Raw genomic sequence first — 16,981 nt, forward strand, 5'->3', positions numbered from 1 at the left:
TACCCTCACGAGACGGCGTACAAGGGCAGAGGTGGGCGAAGATGGACCGATCCCTGAGGGGGGATCATGATCTTATTTTTATATACACATATATTTTTTTAGGGGTACCTGCTGGACGAAAGGCCGTGGGATTTAATACGGGTTAAGTACTGGAACGAAATGGGTCGGGGGCAGAAATATCACCTGGGAATAAGGACCGATGATTTGGACGGCTTAGGGAGGGAGGGAAGGGGCGTGGATTACGGACAACGGAGGGGGTTTGAGGGTTGCGAAATGGTCCGAACCCCGATCCCATCAAATGAGTATGAGTGACCCCTTTATTCTCATCGTAGGGAAAGGGTACGAAGCGACGCGTGTTCGGATTAAAAGGAAGAACTATGGACAGAAATCAGACGAGGGAAAGCTAAACTCATAAAGTCAAACAGAGACTGGGGCTACGACCCCTTGGTTGAGGGGGGGGGGAGAGGGTGAGATGGGGGCAAGGAACAAAAGACGAAAACGCTCAAATTCTGTGTTTTCTCATTTGAACAAGGCACTCTGGCAGATGCGCAAGGAAAAAAAAGTAAACGGTCTGTTGTTCGTGCGAATAAGCATGACGAATTCACTTGTTGACCTGTATTTGCTGCGGGACCAAAAACGACCGTTGCTCAAGCATACGATTTGATAATCTGACAAACTGGGTTAGCAGCGGAAAATATCGATGTGCGCAATTTGCTGCAGCAGCTGCGAATCTCTCAGATCGCTTCTATATTTGCATGATAAAACCAGCCACCAAAAGAGACATGGGTTTTTGGAACGTAAACATTACATTGCAGGAAAATTTGTTTTTAAATTATTATAAAGTGTTCTAAATTATTTAATTTCACATATTTTGTCACGTTTAACATATTTTATTTGTTGTAACCACGTGCCATGTGAAGGAGAAAACTTTGCAAATACATTAATTTTTGAAGCTGTTCCTCTGTTCCTCTTGTTTTATCAAGATTATCACTCCTACCATAGGTAGGACTAAAACTACAACGTTTTGCTCTAGACTGAAATTTTATTCAATTATTATACTTATTTGTTTTCTACGAGATTGTGAGGGCTCCTAGGATTCTTATAATTACTTTAATCTAAGCTAAAATTTCAAATAGAGAAATTTCACGCATTGAAATCCTAAGATATTCATAATTTTTTTCACATTTTAGCGTCAAGTTAACTAAAAAAAAATATAATAAAACCGTAGGGATTTTTAAAAAGAGCTTGTTTTACTTGCAAAAAAATGATTGCAAGGATGACACTCAGAAAAATATGGTTTTTTTGATGAATTATGTCGGAGGCACTGAGCAATGGATAAGTAAACGGTGTAGGAGAATTTGATCAATCATTCTTAACGACTCGTTTTTGATCTGTATTGGGTGACTCAAATAAAATAAATAGCATTATTTGAAACTTCAGAGTATTTTTTCAACAGCTCTTAAATGCTTATTGTGGTTTCGCTGAATTTTCTTCTTCATCAACCTATTTTGTGTGACTTTATAATTCTTTTTGCAGCATTTACATATGTAAATCTCAAAATCCTAAATCTTCCTTCATGTTCCCTCCTTAAAGAAATAATTATTCCTTATAGATAGTGTTTCTAAGCCATATAACCAAAGTCACAACTGATATTTTCGCTAAGTACATTAGCTCAATACATTTCAAGAACTCCCCTTTTTGCTTCAGACCCCGAATGCCATTCAATAATGAGTGAACATGATTACTTAATTTTCTGTTACTACTCGGGTATCACGAAAACCTTTCAATCGTATAAATTTCAAATATTTAACCATGATGTAGCTTTCCTAATTCAATGTCTTTAGAGTTGTATTAGTTGCTTGGGGAGGCGATTGAAAGCCGAGGACATTTGAACTATTGTGAATGCGTGGAAAATTTGGCAGAAGTAGGATTTTCAGGGAATAGCGACAGGAAAGAGAAAAATCAGACGTCGGAATCAAACTATTTTCAACAGAAATTTCCAACGGTTCACGCAATTTAACGTTCCGTCAGACGGACAGCGTACTCCGTTTTAAGTGCTTGCTACCGCGCACACAAGTAGGGATGATAATACCTCTGAAAAATTCAGCTACTGCCAGGATAGGTAACCGGACTCTTGGGTGGGAAATATGTACACTAACCACTGCACAGACCCGATCTCCGCCTTTAAATTCCTCGTTTTATCGTATACACTTCCATTTTCGATAGAATCTACCAGAGAGATGTTTCAATACTGGAAATTGACTATATCTCAAATTTGAAAAATTTGTATTTCCAAAGAATTTCGCGTCATTGTTGCGAAAGCACTTGTTCAGCAAAAAAAAATTGAAATATAGGCTTAAAAAGAAAATTAAATTGTAAAATAAAGTTGGAAAATAGTAATGTTTACGATGATATGTATTAATTCTCTTTGCTTCCCTTGATAAAATTACCTAAATTTTATACGTGTAACAATATTACTTTGTATGATTTCATGAACATATAGTGAATTTTAAACAAAACCTCGTAACATGTTCACATTAATTCCCTTTTGGATGGAGATATAAATGCAGGGAGCCGGTACTAAGGGTCATGTGATCTATCCCTTAAGCGCGGCATTAGTTGGTTTATGGGTAATGGATTAGCATTTCGGTAGGATAATTGGCAAAGCTAATGTACTATTCCTAGCGTAATGCAGCCCGTGTAGTGTAGATGATAAATGTATGATTTAGGGACTGGGGTTTAACGAAGGCACGCTGCAATTTGTCAAAGGTCATTTGTATTTAGATTAGATCTTTCAGAAGATGAAATAATTGCCAATTATGGGACAGTGAAGATGGGAACTGGCAGAAGTTATTCTGGAATTATAAAACTCAAGCGTTGAAATGGAGGTAAATAACACTCAAGATAATATTTATGGTTTTATTAGAATTATTTACATTGAAAATGGAATACCAATATACAATATATTGCGTAGCGAATCGAACTACCGGCTTGTTCACAATTATAAGCATTTTATCCATTTTGGATTCTCTCCATGAAAAGGAAAATAATGTAATTTTCATTGAAATTCCATTTCACAATGGAATCTAGCCAATTTTTTTAAGTTAATCCAATTATTCAGCCTTCACTCATATGAATTAAGTTTCATTAAAATTAATTTACTATTTTCAGCTGCTTACTCTTTAGCATATGAAAGTAAATAAGGTTGGATACTAATATTGATCTCGTATTTTTGGATAAACATTTTTAACATACTGATTTGATAATTAATCATACTGGCGATACTTCATTGAAGTTGGGAAAAAACATAATTTATTTGTAAAATATGGACGTTCGCACATACATTAACTACGTACCAATAATTCATTCAAATTGAATGCGCTATTAAAAAATGCTCCACCTTTGCAATTGTCGACACGAATTTCCGACTTGGTCCAGGAAAGGAGTCAAAAGTTTATAACATTTATCATTTATTAAAGAGGTGGCCTTAAACCATCGAGGACTTGGAGGGATAATAAATGCCCTTGACAGGGAAAAATTTGCGTCCTTAGGAAAGTTCGGTTGGAGTACCTTAATCAAATCTCATTCCGGGCTGGAAGGAATATTTTCTCGCCGCAAAGGAGTCAGGAGAGAGAAGAAGAGTGGAAAGCCTGAGTTAGAATGGGAATCATCAAGAAAGAAGAATCTTTCACAAACTTCTAGAAGGAATGGCGGAATGAAGTAGAGAGAGATGAGGGAGGAGAAGGGAAAACACGGAGATCAGGCCCTATCCCATCACAACAATGCCCTCCACTTACGCAAACCCAGAAAAAAATCTCATTGTCCCAGGATCTTGAATCGATTGTGAAGTTTATATAACTCACCAAGTGGTTCCCATTCAAATTGATCCGGAACAATGCGCGGCTAATTTCCTCCCGGCATCTCCGAAACGTAAAAATAATGAAAATAATTTTTTGAGGGCGTTTGATATTCGCCCATCTCCAAGTTGGGTTATCCGCGAATGAATTCCTCCTGAATGAAACGGCACATCTCAATATTTGGTGGTTCTAAATCGAATCTCCTCTGAGCCGAGCGAAGGAGGGGTGGTGGATGACGTGAGGAAAAAGATATCGATATCCTTCAAGGAATTCTTTTCACCCATTCTCTCATTCTCCCGTCCATTCGCACCTATTCCTCGCACAATCCCCATCTTCCCTTTGCTCCTCACAACGTGCCCGCAGCTTTTAAGTCAATCCCATTCACCCAGATTAGGAAGGCTTTTGTTCCCACTGAATACACTCCTCGACTCCTTCACACTCCCCGACCTCCCCGAAAACCTCCTTGGCCCACGCAAAACGCCGCCACTCCGGGATCCTCCTGAGGGGGAGGGAGGGAGATTGGGGGTGGGTGTGCGGGGACCGGGGGTGGGAAGACATTTGTCACCCGCACCACACGACAGCCGCCAACCCGGCGGAACTACCCGACGCCAGCGACAGAAACCAACCTTTCCTTCCTCTCCCCGAGACTTTACTGCCTCAATTTTCCACCCCTTTTATTTTCAGGCTCTTTCATCCAACCATATACCTACTACCCACTCCCCTCCCACCAAGAATTTTCACCCATCTCTCCCACACCCCGGAGACTCACCCTCCCGCCCCCGCGAGCCCCCAATTCCCTCATCCCGCTTCTCGCAACCTCCATTACATATCAATCGGTTGAGGTCACCCTATTCCAGCGTACCAATCTATTCCCCCTTGCTCTTCCCACTCTCCCTCCCTAAGTCCGAACCCCTACCCCCCAAAACCCTCTCCCCAAAACCTCCTTCCCCAATTGAGTTCAGTCCCAGGCCTCCTTTATTTATTCAATCCTGATTTCCTTCGTTTTCTCCCTCCTTGGGCAAGCCCACCAGTCCCCGAGACTTTTCGGAACCCAACCCAGTGCCGCTCTCTTTTACCCAAAAAATTTTCCCCCTCTCCCGGTGCCCCGCCCTCCCAACCGCATCACCCTGATTTACTCCCCCTCTCACCTGCCTCCGTATCCCCTCCACCTCTTGAGCTGGCTATAAGTCGTGAGTCTGACTCAGGATAAATTTCCATGAAAACTGTCAGACGGTACAAAACACCCATACCTTGTCCATCCAGAACGATGGATTTCATTCTAACGGCTCATGGACTATTAGAGAGAGCATCAGACTGCCGAGACTGAACGCATCCATCAGAGTTCTGGCGTATAGATAAAAATCAATTCTTATAATAATTATTAAGGGGGTTCTAATTTGTTTTGTCGCACCCCCCTTAACGGATGCATCAGTTCCTTACTTCATTAAGTGAGTATTCATTATGTTAGAAAAAATATTTCAACACGTAGATGGCTTATGCTTGCCTTCTTCCTTTTCAACAAACAGTAGCAACAATAATATGAAATAAAAATCGTCGTATAACTGAAACTTTATGCGGATAATTTGTCATGAAGGGGTAACTTAAGTTCCTTCACAATGAAAGAGTAATTTCAGGTGAACTTCATTAGCATCTTACACGATTTTTTTCTGATTCGGCGCCGTAGATAGCTAGGAATATGATCGCTAGAGAGAAGAGAGAGTTTTCAATTTTACACCTGGTGCATAAATGTTACCAATGAATGGTATGTTTCTTCAAACATTTAACCCGGCTGATAAATTCACCAAATGCTGATATGTATACGCATGGTATCTTATGAGTTGATGTTCACTCACCACCCTTACTAATACACACCTCTCATGCTATGGAACACTTTAATACTAGCAAGAGGTTGTTTCTCTGCCTAACATTGTTTAATCTATCGATGCTACATATTAAGTTTTCGCATAGAATTTTGGTGCTAAACTAATGATTCCAGCACACCAAACAATCCTTAAAATATACTTATTTCCATCCACTAGCGACCAATCTAACTATTAATATGTGCGAGGAAAATAATAGAAAATATTTCTATAATCAATAGGTTATGCCAGCGACTATTTTATATTTTCGTTGGGCACATATAATATTCATGTCTACATATAATTAAAATTTGATTAAATTTGAATACAAATATATAGGTTACTCTTGCTTAACTATCAAATACTGAAATGAATATAGCTTATACTATTGTAGCCTGATGAACGAGTATAGCAATATTTGAACAGGAGCCCGACTAAAGGAGTAAATATATCAATTGAAAATTATTTAATAATGATAAAATCTTAGGTAAAATCAATTTTTACATACATATAATCCTGTATTCAAGACTTTAAAATTTACATGTATTTAATATGTACGTGTTTTCTACAAATATACCTTAGCTCTGTTAATCATTTAAAAGGAAATATATCAGTAGCAACAAAAATGAAGTAAAAAATTGAACACTTATTTACAAAGAAAAGCGAAATTGTTGATATAAAGGATCATTTAACGAAGGAAACTTTCAGTTTTCAAAGGGCTTACAATTATTCCCGGGACGGAGTCGACCCTTTGAGTAGAATACTTCCATCTACAAACCTCCTCCCTAAACTCAGGCTCGCCCAATGCACCCGCGAGCTCCCCCACTGCGATTCTGCCTGAGTCACCTCGTCCCCTCAACCCCCTTTCCCCACTCCAAGCCCTCTTAATGCCCTCACTGGGGCCATCTCAAGCCACCATCCCTCTCCCAACTCTCAGCAGCAGCTACACCCCAGACCCAGGACAGGGCGCGCCGCCCTAGCGGCGTATGCGGTTACCACAATTTCCCCCAAAACTCACCCATCCCTTCGCATGGCCTGTCTCCTCTCCTTAATGCAACGGATTCGTATTAAATTGACCGGAAACCGAGCTAAGCCCTCAAGATATTTTCTTCACGGTAATGCGTCTCATCGGTATTAAGGCACTAGTCATTTTGGGCTTAGCACGTGCTCCGACCGATGCCTCGGAAAACCTACGCTTCGAAGCAGACGAGGGGTGAGAGTGTGAAATGGCAGAGCATTGACGTGACCACGGGGTCGGCAGCAACACTTGCCAGCATTTTTTGGGCTGCAGAAATGGCCGTGTTGTTTGAAAATGGACACGAGTTACATAATATTCAGTGGTTCAACCTAGCGTTACAAAAGCATGAATATATACTTAAATTTGCATTGCAAATTTTAGTGACGCATTTAAGAGGAGGATGCGAGAGTCCAATATTTTTTTTCAAAATGACAAATTATGTACTGTGGTAAAAAAATTGCGAAGTAAAATATTGTAGATATTTGTGTTATTTAGGCATCAATGGCAATGGGAGAGTGAAAGGGTAAATCATTAAAATTACAAATCATATAAATAAATAAATAAATAAATATATATATATATATATATATATATATATATATATATATATATATATATATATATATATATATATATATATATATATATATATATATATATATATATATATATATATATATATATATATATATATATATATATATACACACACACACAGTTCCTTCTTTCCGCAGAGGAAGGTGGTTTCGCCACCGAAAATTTCGGCATACGTGAGTGTCCTTTTGTATGTGTTTTTTTAAATATTTTTTTGGTTACACCATCTCGCTCCTTCGTTTGAAATAAAATATATAAACCCATTAATTTTATACACGCATTAAAAAATGGCCAATTCTCCTCGGTGATAGATAATCAAATGAGCCTAAAATGTGGGTCATACAAAAGAAATTATCCATAGATTTTTCAATAGTGTCTTCGAAAAAGCCTTTCCATGAAGGACTGCAATACATCACTAATATTTATCTACATCAATAGTTAATCCGAGTAATTAATTGACAAATTGGATAGGTAATAAAACTGGAGGTAAACAAATGTAATAAAAATAGAAAAAAAAAATGGATTTGTATTCCTTGTAATTGTAATTTTTTTTGCTCCTCCAATACTGCCAAGTATGTGAAGTCTACTGTCTTAAGTATTCGTAATAGAACTATTGTTGTAGAAATATCACTGATATTTGAACCTCTACCGGTCAAACACTTTATCATTGTCAGAAATTAGATTGGATATAACAGTAAAATTTTAATATAAACTCGCAAGATGAACGCCATTAGTTTATAACCTCTTTCTTAACAATTATAATGTAATTATGACAAACCTTTCCCGAACCATAAACGAAGTTTAACAATAGTTAATGAAAATTATTTTCACACAAAATATTAGTGGCTCCTCAGCAACTGACTCCATGAATCGGTCATTTTTTTAAGTTATTTTTCAAAACCAAAAACTGCTCATACAAACGTTTAGAGAGTACTTTTGTTCATAACGTGAGAAATAGAAAATACAACGTGATTAATACTTGATTCAGACAAGTAAATACATTTTGAGTGTTCTTAGTCAAAATAAAACATTAATATGATTATTAATATTAATACGCATAACTGAATACAATATTTTACATGGTAGGTCCCATTAGTTTATTTATATTATTATCGGAAAAAATTTTTGCACCGCCTATTTCTGTTAATTTTAACAACAAACGATTTCAATTTTCTAAAATTTGGGTTATACCCGAAATAAAAATCATAACTTGGGGCGTAAAGGGAAATTGAAAATTTAGATCCGTTTCAAGAGGTCCTACGATATAGCTAAAAAACACCTCCTGCTCCAATCATTTTCTCGTGATTGGTATCCTAGCGCTGGCAGTTTCTCAAGAGCAAAGGATCTAGGAGTGAATAATCGCATGGGAAATTCCGAGGTAGGTGACCTTAGAGATCCTATAATCTGAGAGGCGCCGAATGATCTGAATGTTTGACTATCTAGGAAAGATTATTGAATTTCATTGTGATATTTGATAATATGCATGAAAGTGCATGGCTCAAAATCAAATGCCAATTTCACCAGAAACTTCGAATTCGCTCTGGAATGCGAAGGAATTTAAATTTCCATAAAATTTTCAATTTTAATTTGCTTTTATAAGGAAGAGAGCGAGTGAAAATTACAATTACAGGATAAAGTATGGTTAACAGCAGTATTAGAGATGAAGGCATTGTGGCGAAAGAGATCACATCAACTCTCGACCACTCCCCCAATTCCCAATGAGTATTGCGATATGACATTACGCCTACCTCTGTAAAATTGTAACGCTTAATAGAACTATCGGCAGCACGAGAGGTATCCTAAAAGAGGGTTGATGGGAGAGCTCACGTGTCGGACACGTGTCCAGGCACTACCCACCCCTCCCTTACAGAACAAATTGCTTCTGCGTCCTGCAATATTTCATTGCCTCACACCCTGAGAATCTGTCAGGCATCAAGAGAGAATTAAATTAATGATATGAATGACTCCTGAAACTATATTCCAGAATAAAATATACACAAGAATGCAAAAAATATGGTGACGCATTGAGGACTTAGCCCATACATTTGATTGAAAAAAGGAAGAAAATAAATTGAGAATACAAATACAATGCCCACCCCAGGAAAATATTCAATGTATTTTATAGCAATTCAATTTGAAATTTACCTGATTCCATTATACTTGGTACAATAAAATGCGGCGAGTGTTAGGGTCCATCTCTTAAATTTTAAAAAACGTTACATTTCTAGATAAAACGTAAAGAAAGCTTTCCTCATTTTTGATCACTCATGTCCCAGGACTCATCATCGTGTTTATATTTTCCACCATTAGGTATATAGTCTAAGAAGCAATCCCGTGGGAGTACTTTAATAAAGATACTTCACTTGCATTCAGTTAAAAAAATATGATCAAAATATAATGCCACAACATAACATTTGAATGCACGATGAATATGAAGGTTCATTTAATTTAAATATATTATTTTCCTTGCGAGAGCGAAGTTAATGGAGAGATGCAAAGTTACCCCATTCAAAGCATTTCCTATCTCATTGTCTTGGCACATTCTATGGGACAATACAGAATTATATTACTGCCAAACCCCGAGTCGATGTTCTGGCATAATTAGGTTAAAAGGCTGATCCGGATTTATCAGGGCTCTACAGGGAGCGTTTCAGTACCGTGTTAATGAGTTTACGCCGAGCTCAAATAGATCTTATAATTTCTACAAGATTGGTCTTTTTTGGACGTTCAACTTCCTTTTCATCAATTAAAACGTTTGAATAAACATCATACTCTTACGCTCAATCTACGGGCGATAAGGATAGAGAAGTGGGACAATTTTGCAAGTGGATTAAAAATACTAAATTTTTTTTCTGAGACATAGACGTGCCTGGATTCTCACGTAATATATGATGAAAGATTATATCGCTTCCTACAGAGAGATCTGTGTCGGATACGTTAATTTATTAACTGGGATGAAGGGCTAAATGTGGGTCAGTGTATATGAAAAGGCCTATTTATCACTCGAGCGCCAAAGCTACTACTGTACTTAAGGGAAATCTCGTTGAGATGGGACAAAAATGGGACGGGGAAAGAAAAGAACGAACAGGGATGAACAAAGGGAGAAAATAATCCCACTCGTGTCGTGTACGCAGGGGGCACGAGAGAAGCTCCTTGACGAGTCGCACGAGATTTTTCCGAGTGGAAAGGTTGAAGAATCACTCGGTTGCAACTGCAGAGACATAAAGAGATGAGGGAAGCGGAAAAGAATTAAAAATCATTGACGTGAAGCTTTGAATAGAGCGGAGGGAAAAAAAAGTGAGGGAGTAGGATGAGAAGGACTAGTTTTGTTGGAAGGGAGGAAGGGAAGAAAATAATGGAAGAAAACGGTAACTCGTGCCAAGCATTTACGAGGAGGTAAGTAGGGAATTCATCGCCGTTCGTTACCCCTCCACCCGTGGATAGAAAAAAATATTAACACTCGTTTTTCGTTTTATCGCAGCGAGGGATATGTCGCCCACCTCAATTTTGAGTGCTAGAGCGCGTTCGCGGGGGAAAGAAAAAAATAACATATTTATGCAGATGAGCCGCGCTGAACTCGGGAGGAGAAAGGTAGTTGGGGAGAAAGAAATGCCTGCACACAAGCGCACACACAAGAAGGGAAGTCTTCACGCGTTTTTATATACGCCATCCCCCAGGTCCGGACACAGCCTCGAGACACCACTACGACTCACGGAAGCGCGGACTGTATTTTTTTATTTATCGCGTCTCAGGAAGCACACAAAAAATCGAGCTGGTTGGGGAAAAAAATAAACACACAAAACCCAGGGTCTATTTTTGCTCTGCGTTCTTGTATCTCTCGCATGCAACCCGAGCGCGCGCGTGTGGGTGCGTGTTTATGTGGTTGCATGTATCACTTGCAGGACACACTCGAGAGAAAAAATTTCATGACCAGGCCCGAAGTCCTTTTTTGACATGAAGGGCCTACTCCTACTACCAAATATTCTCTCACCAACAATATTTCGACGGCCCCTCCCGAAAGAGTCTCTGGAAGACGTCCCCTTTCCCCCTTCAACAACCCTTTCTCCCTCGTACCTCGGCTTTCCTCGGCAAAGGAGAACTTTTCCCACAAACCCAAACCGGTGGAGAAAAAAAATTGGATCCCGTAGCACGTAGGATTCCAGCACACGCATTCATATCCCTACATCTCTCCCCCGACTCACAGGTCCCCCCTCCTTAGAAAAAAGAAATCCATTCATTTCCGTTCTCTCACGCTTCCCGTTTTCTCGCATATCCATAACCTACCTTCTACCTCGCCCTCATTCCATTTAACCGCGAACCTCTAGCCACGTCCGGTACCGGTATTTTACGGTTTTACAAACCGCAGAAAAATGCTAGGTAATCAGATGCTCTTTTGTGGAGCTGGATTGAATATTTCCCTTTAGGAAAACCAAGCCACGACGTAATGGACTATCCCTCTCATACGATGTGAGTCTAGGAAATGATGGCTGGCAGAAGATTTGTAATAATGGGAATATTATGCTACAGGACAAATTGAAAGTTACATTTAATTAAAGAGATTAAACTAAAAAGCGGATTAAGTAAAAATTATCTATGTGTAAAGCAACCAGAACGAGAAAGAGCTTTGAATATTATGGGGCAAGATAGATTGCTGGAGACAGCTGAGAGCTTAAGAATTAAAGGGATGAGATCAACAGGAAAACTCCGATGCGGTGTTTGGAGTATTCCTTGGAAATATAAAACAGAATAGATGAAGGTTTACTAAATATAGTAAGATAAAGAAATTGAGTATCGGCTCACGTGAAACGAAAATTGGGATTGTTGACTTGGGACGAAGACGCTGCTTCCCATCTGTGTATTCAGACATTATCTCCACCTCTTCTCGCTTTTTTCAAACCAAAACATGAGAAGCAATTATTTTAGGGATAGACCTACATGTATAGATAAATCAATTGGAGATTTATAATCAAACTTGTCTTATAACCCTTACTTGTGTACGTGCTGAAATCTGAATATCCGCGGATAATGGAATAAATTGAATGTAATAATTCTGGGTGAGTAAAAGAAAATTATGAAGCAGGTGGCCGTGTATCAGTCAATTCCAAAAAAAGAATCCTCTCATATGTATAGAAGACTAATTTCTGATGGTAATTTTTGGTAGTGTTTCAAATATATCCAGACATCAAATTTATTTTGATGATAAGTTCTTCTGTTAAATTCAGGTAAAATCAAATAATCTGTGAGCTAAGTAGTTTGAGCGTGTTGTAAATTCTGAAAGTAATTATTATTGAAAGGAGTGGGTCTATAAATTGAAAAATTAGATGTTAGTATTAATTGTCTTATATATATATATATATATATATATATATATATATATATATATATATATATATATATATATATATATGACTTGTGTCGTGCTCTTGGCGGATAAAATTTGGAACTTTCCCGTATTTTCTACCAAGTCGAAGTTATCTATTACACTGCCGATGTCAATGATACCTCTCCAGCGGTGTATGAACAGATATATAACTAATACCAACAATATATTTTTCAGTTTTAAGAGCCACTCTATTCATCAATAATTTTTTTCAGACCTTAAAATCCATTGTAACTATTGAACTCATATTTTATTTAATTTTTACCTGGATTTCAAATGAGAATTAATCATCAAAACGTATTTGAAGATGTGGATACATTTGAAACGCTACGAAAAATGATCATCAGAAACATTACGTCACTTGATGCCCAGGCGAAGAAAGTTCAACTAATCTATCGAGAGGATGCTATGAAATTTAACCAAATGAACAAGAAACATTCGAGATTCAACAAGAGAATTTTTTGAATGGCATATGTCACTATATTTCACAATAAATAAAAGCGATGACTTTATATGAAACCAAGCTTAAGCTAGAACTAAAAATGCTGTTTTTAAATTCATAATTACAGTTGTTTAATGTAATAAAGAAGAATGATCACGATTCTGTATTGCTGGAAACGTTTGTTGGTCCAAACGTTTAATAACGAAGGTGCGGAGGAGTGGTAGAAAACAATCAATGGTTTTCATGTTCCCAGTGAGAAGTGATTTTTAATACAAGTAATTATATATTCTATTGTTTCAGGCTTCACTTCGTGGAAGTAATTGATATCCATTATTGAAATAGAAAGAAAGACTCGTACTTTTCCACAGATTTTATTATACGGCACGACGCGTTTCACCGACTTGCGGCATCATCAGGTACCTGATGATGCCGCAAGTCGGTGAAACGCGTCGTGCCGTATAATAAAATCTGTGGAAAAGTACGAGTCTTTCTATCTATTTCAATAATGGATACAAGTAATTATGTTCGTATTAGTCACTACTTTAGTCTGTGTATCGCAAAACTGGCAATTTATATTTTATTAGTGGAAAGAATAATAGCTATAATCCTTTCACTGACTTATATCACGGCATTATCATAAGAATCACCATTTCATTCATTGACAATATCGTCTATTCTACACATACGTTCCTAATTAAGAATCTACATTGGTTCTTTGAAATAATCCCACTCTATTCACCTGTCCCATGGAGGATCCAGCCTATCGAACGCCATTTGGCTCTCAAACAGTTCCAGTTGATCAGAAAGACCAGTCCATGCAGGTATATAACGAGATAATTCCTTCTAACGCAACCTAATTCTCTGGCAGTAGGTGAATGAATGAAAAAAGGTAAGAGATTAAGACCCAGTTCGATTGCTGAACGAGGGGGGTGAATTCACCAGATAAAAGAAATCACTCTCAGACCCTAGTCCCGGTGTTTATCTCACAATTTTCTCTACCAATTCCTGTAAGCCCTTTTTCTTCTTCCGCTCACCCTCCCTACAGATTTGTGCACACCCCTTTCACGTGCACTAATCCTGCGCCCAAAACCCCTTCCTCTTGGTGGACTTGAAAATAGAAAAAAATCAACGCGGGTGGGGGGGGGGGATAAAACGACGAAAAAATGTAATGAAAGAGGGTCGGCTTGCTCAAGACTCCAAATAATTTTTTTTTCCGGGAGTCCGGAGGAAGGAGGAACGAGCTCCGGAATACTGTGGAGAGGGATGACTGAAAAAAAACCCCTTTTCCACCTCCCCTCTCTCTATCCTCACCGGTAAAATTTCCTCGCTACCGCCTCTTCGTTCTGAAAATGCTTTCAGGGTGTTCGGGTACGAGGCACGAAGCTTCTCCGCCGACGTTCGGCGGTACTCACAGAGTTGGGGAGGGGACAGGAAAAAGAGGGGAGAGAAAAAGATAAAATGAAAAGAAACGGGACACGGTTAAGGGAGTATGGAGTTGAGGATCTCATTTAGGGAAGATAAAAAAACCAAAAGGAAAGTAAAATAACCTTTGAAGAAAGGCTTGCGTAGGTGTGGGTGTCAATGTGCATGTACCATTGATTATGGCTCTGCGACATTCATTCACCAATATTGACTGTCGATAAAAAATACATATGGTAACGTGACATCGACAATGAAGTTGCGTCCAAATTGGTTAGGAATTAGTGTGCAGGCCTTTGGGTGCCCAATGTAAGATGTCCATTAAAGAGACGAATTTTGGACGTTTAAGTAGCTAAGGATAAAAAAATAATATAACACCCTAAAGTAAGACAAAGTATACTGAGAATGGATAACAAAACACAAAATGAAAATATGGCAAAAGAAAATATAGTATGATTGAGGAAATATTAATGTTTGTGAACACAACGGGTTCACATTGTAACCATTTCTGTCTTTTGGGCCCAAATTTCTCTCTTTCATACTTTTGCAATTATTTAGCTGCTTAGCGATTATATTTAGGAGCTATTACTTGAATTCTTTGTTAATTTTGTCAATAAAAAAGGAAGGAAAGAACGCAGTGAAAGCGAGAAGAATGTATTGCAATCAATAGAACATAATAGGATGCTGGATGGAATGAAGGGAAGAAGGAAGTACACAGAAATGAAGAGGGACTTGTTGTAGAGTAGAATGCTGTATTGTATTTTGTTTGGAGATAAATATTTGGTAGTTGCGTCCGATCAAAACCACCTTAACCAGTAGATAACCTTAAAAATAGGCGTTTGCCTTTTATTATCATTACAAGGTAATCTACCGGTTCAGGTAGGTTTTCGATGGACAAAACTACCAAATAAATTTCAATGCAACAATTTTAAAGTGTAAAAATCATTCACACTCTGAAATTGTTGCATTGAAATGCACATTAGCGGATGACTCCGTTGAAAGTTACTGTTGCGGCATCTCCCGCAGTTTCTTTGGAATTTACCAAATAAATATTTTGTGACTCCTAACAAAACACAATCCAGCAACCTACTCTCAATCAAGTCCTTATTCATCTCTCTGTACTTCCTTCCTCCCTTCATCCCATCCAAAATCCTTGCCCTGCTCTAGCCCTTTCCTAGTTTTCCCAACATTCTCTCATCTGTTGAAGTCTTCCGCATCCCACTGCCAATCACTACGCCCTTCATCTATTTTTCCTGCCTCCTTAGGATTTCTCTCAACAAACTCATCTCCTCGCCCACCATACCTAGTACTTCCTCTTCTGCTTTCATTTCGGTTCATTTCACCTTCTCCATTTTTCTCCTCACCCACATTTCATAAGCCTCCAATCTACGTCTATCCCCCTGCTTCAGTGACCACGCACACTGTATATAACTACACTCCATATCAAGTCTTTTCTTAACATCCTTACTCAACGTCCCCGTCATCAACTCCCTCCTCCTTGTGAAAGCCTCTTTGCCTAGCGCAAATCTTCTCCTTACGTCCCTACTACTTTGACCGAGTTGGTACAAAACACTACCGAGATACGTAAACTGTTCTACCTGCTCTAGTTTTTGCCCTCCTATTTTAATATTAAGCTTAGCCTTTTTTCTCCTTGAACATCGCATAACCTTTGTTTTATTAATATTGTCTTTCATGTTCTATTAATTTTCTGGAATTAATCGAATCATATTTATTTAAATATCTTTGTAATTTTACTTTTAATTTCTAGTTCAGGTAAAATTTCATTTACATAAAGTAAACTTTTATCTTTAATATAATATATAATAAATAACTTTCTCTAAGTTGTCTTTGGTTTACTACATGTATTACATATTTAGAAGTGTTTCATAAAAGACTTCTTGTCGTGAATAGTCTTTTATATGCATTCGTACTTGATTATTTTATTTTTAGATAAAGGAGATATCGTATTTATTATTGAACGATGTTAAATTTTGTTTTTGTATTATTTTGTTTTTTACATTAAAATTAGTTTAAGTTATCACTTATGAAGATTTTTCGGATTTCAAATTTTCTGATACATTAATTGTCCTTTTTTCACGGTTTGCGATTAGTTCATATCTATATTTTCGTTTTGTAGCTCCAGCGTTTCGTTTTCCCGTTAAAGAGTCCAAGTTTTTATGTACTGGCTGGATCATCCAATAACATGCTTTCAGATATCGATCCGTTTAGATTTACAGAAATAAATCAATTAACATATTAATCACAAAAGAGTGTTTTCTCAAAAAGATAGGTGATGTAATTGTGACGCGCTGATAAAACATATCGCTGCTATAATTACTTGTGCCGGATACCAACACTTCCAGGAAATTCAAATCTGGGGATTCAATCAAGCGTTGATTTTAGGATACACTC

The 16,981-nt window shown here is 37.9% G+C and overlaps 1 protein-coding gene across 1 annotated transcript in view; it reads right to left on the reverse strand.

Moving 5' to 3' along the window:
- side-VII (sidestep VII) overlaps nt 1–16,981 on the reverse strand; it is a 1,496,071-nt gene that overhangs the window by 162,048 nt on the left and 1,317,042 nt on the right. The window lies entirely within an intron of this gene.

This window comes from Hetaerina americana, unplaced genomic scaffold (genome assembly GCF_022747635.1).
Source record: "Hetaerina americana unplaced genomic scaffold, ioHetAmer1.1.p SCAF_9, whole genome shotgun sequence".
Lineage (NCBI taxonomy): Eukaryota > Metazoa > Arthropoda > Insecta > Odonata > Calopterygidae > Hetaerina > Hetaerina americana.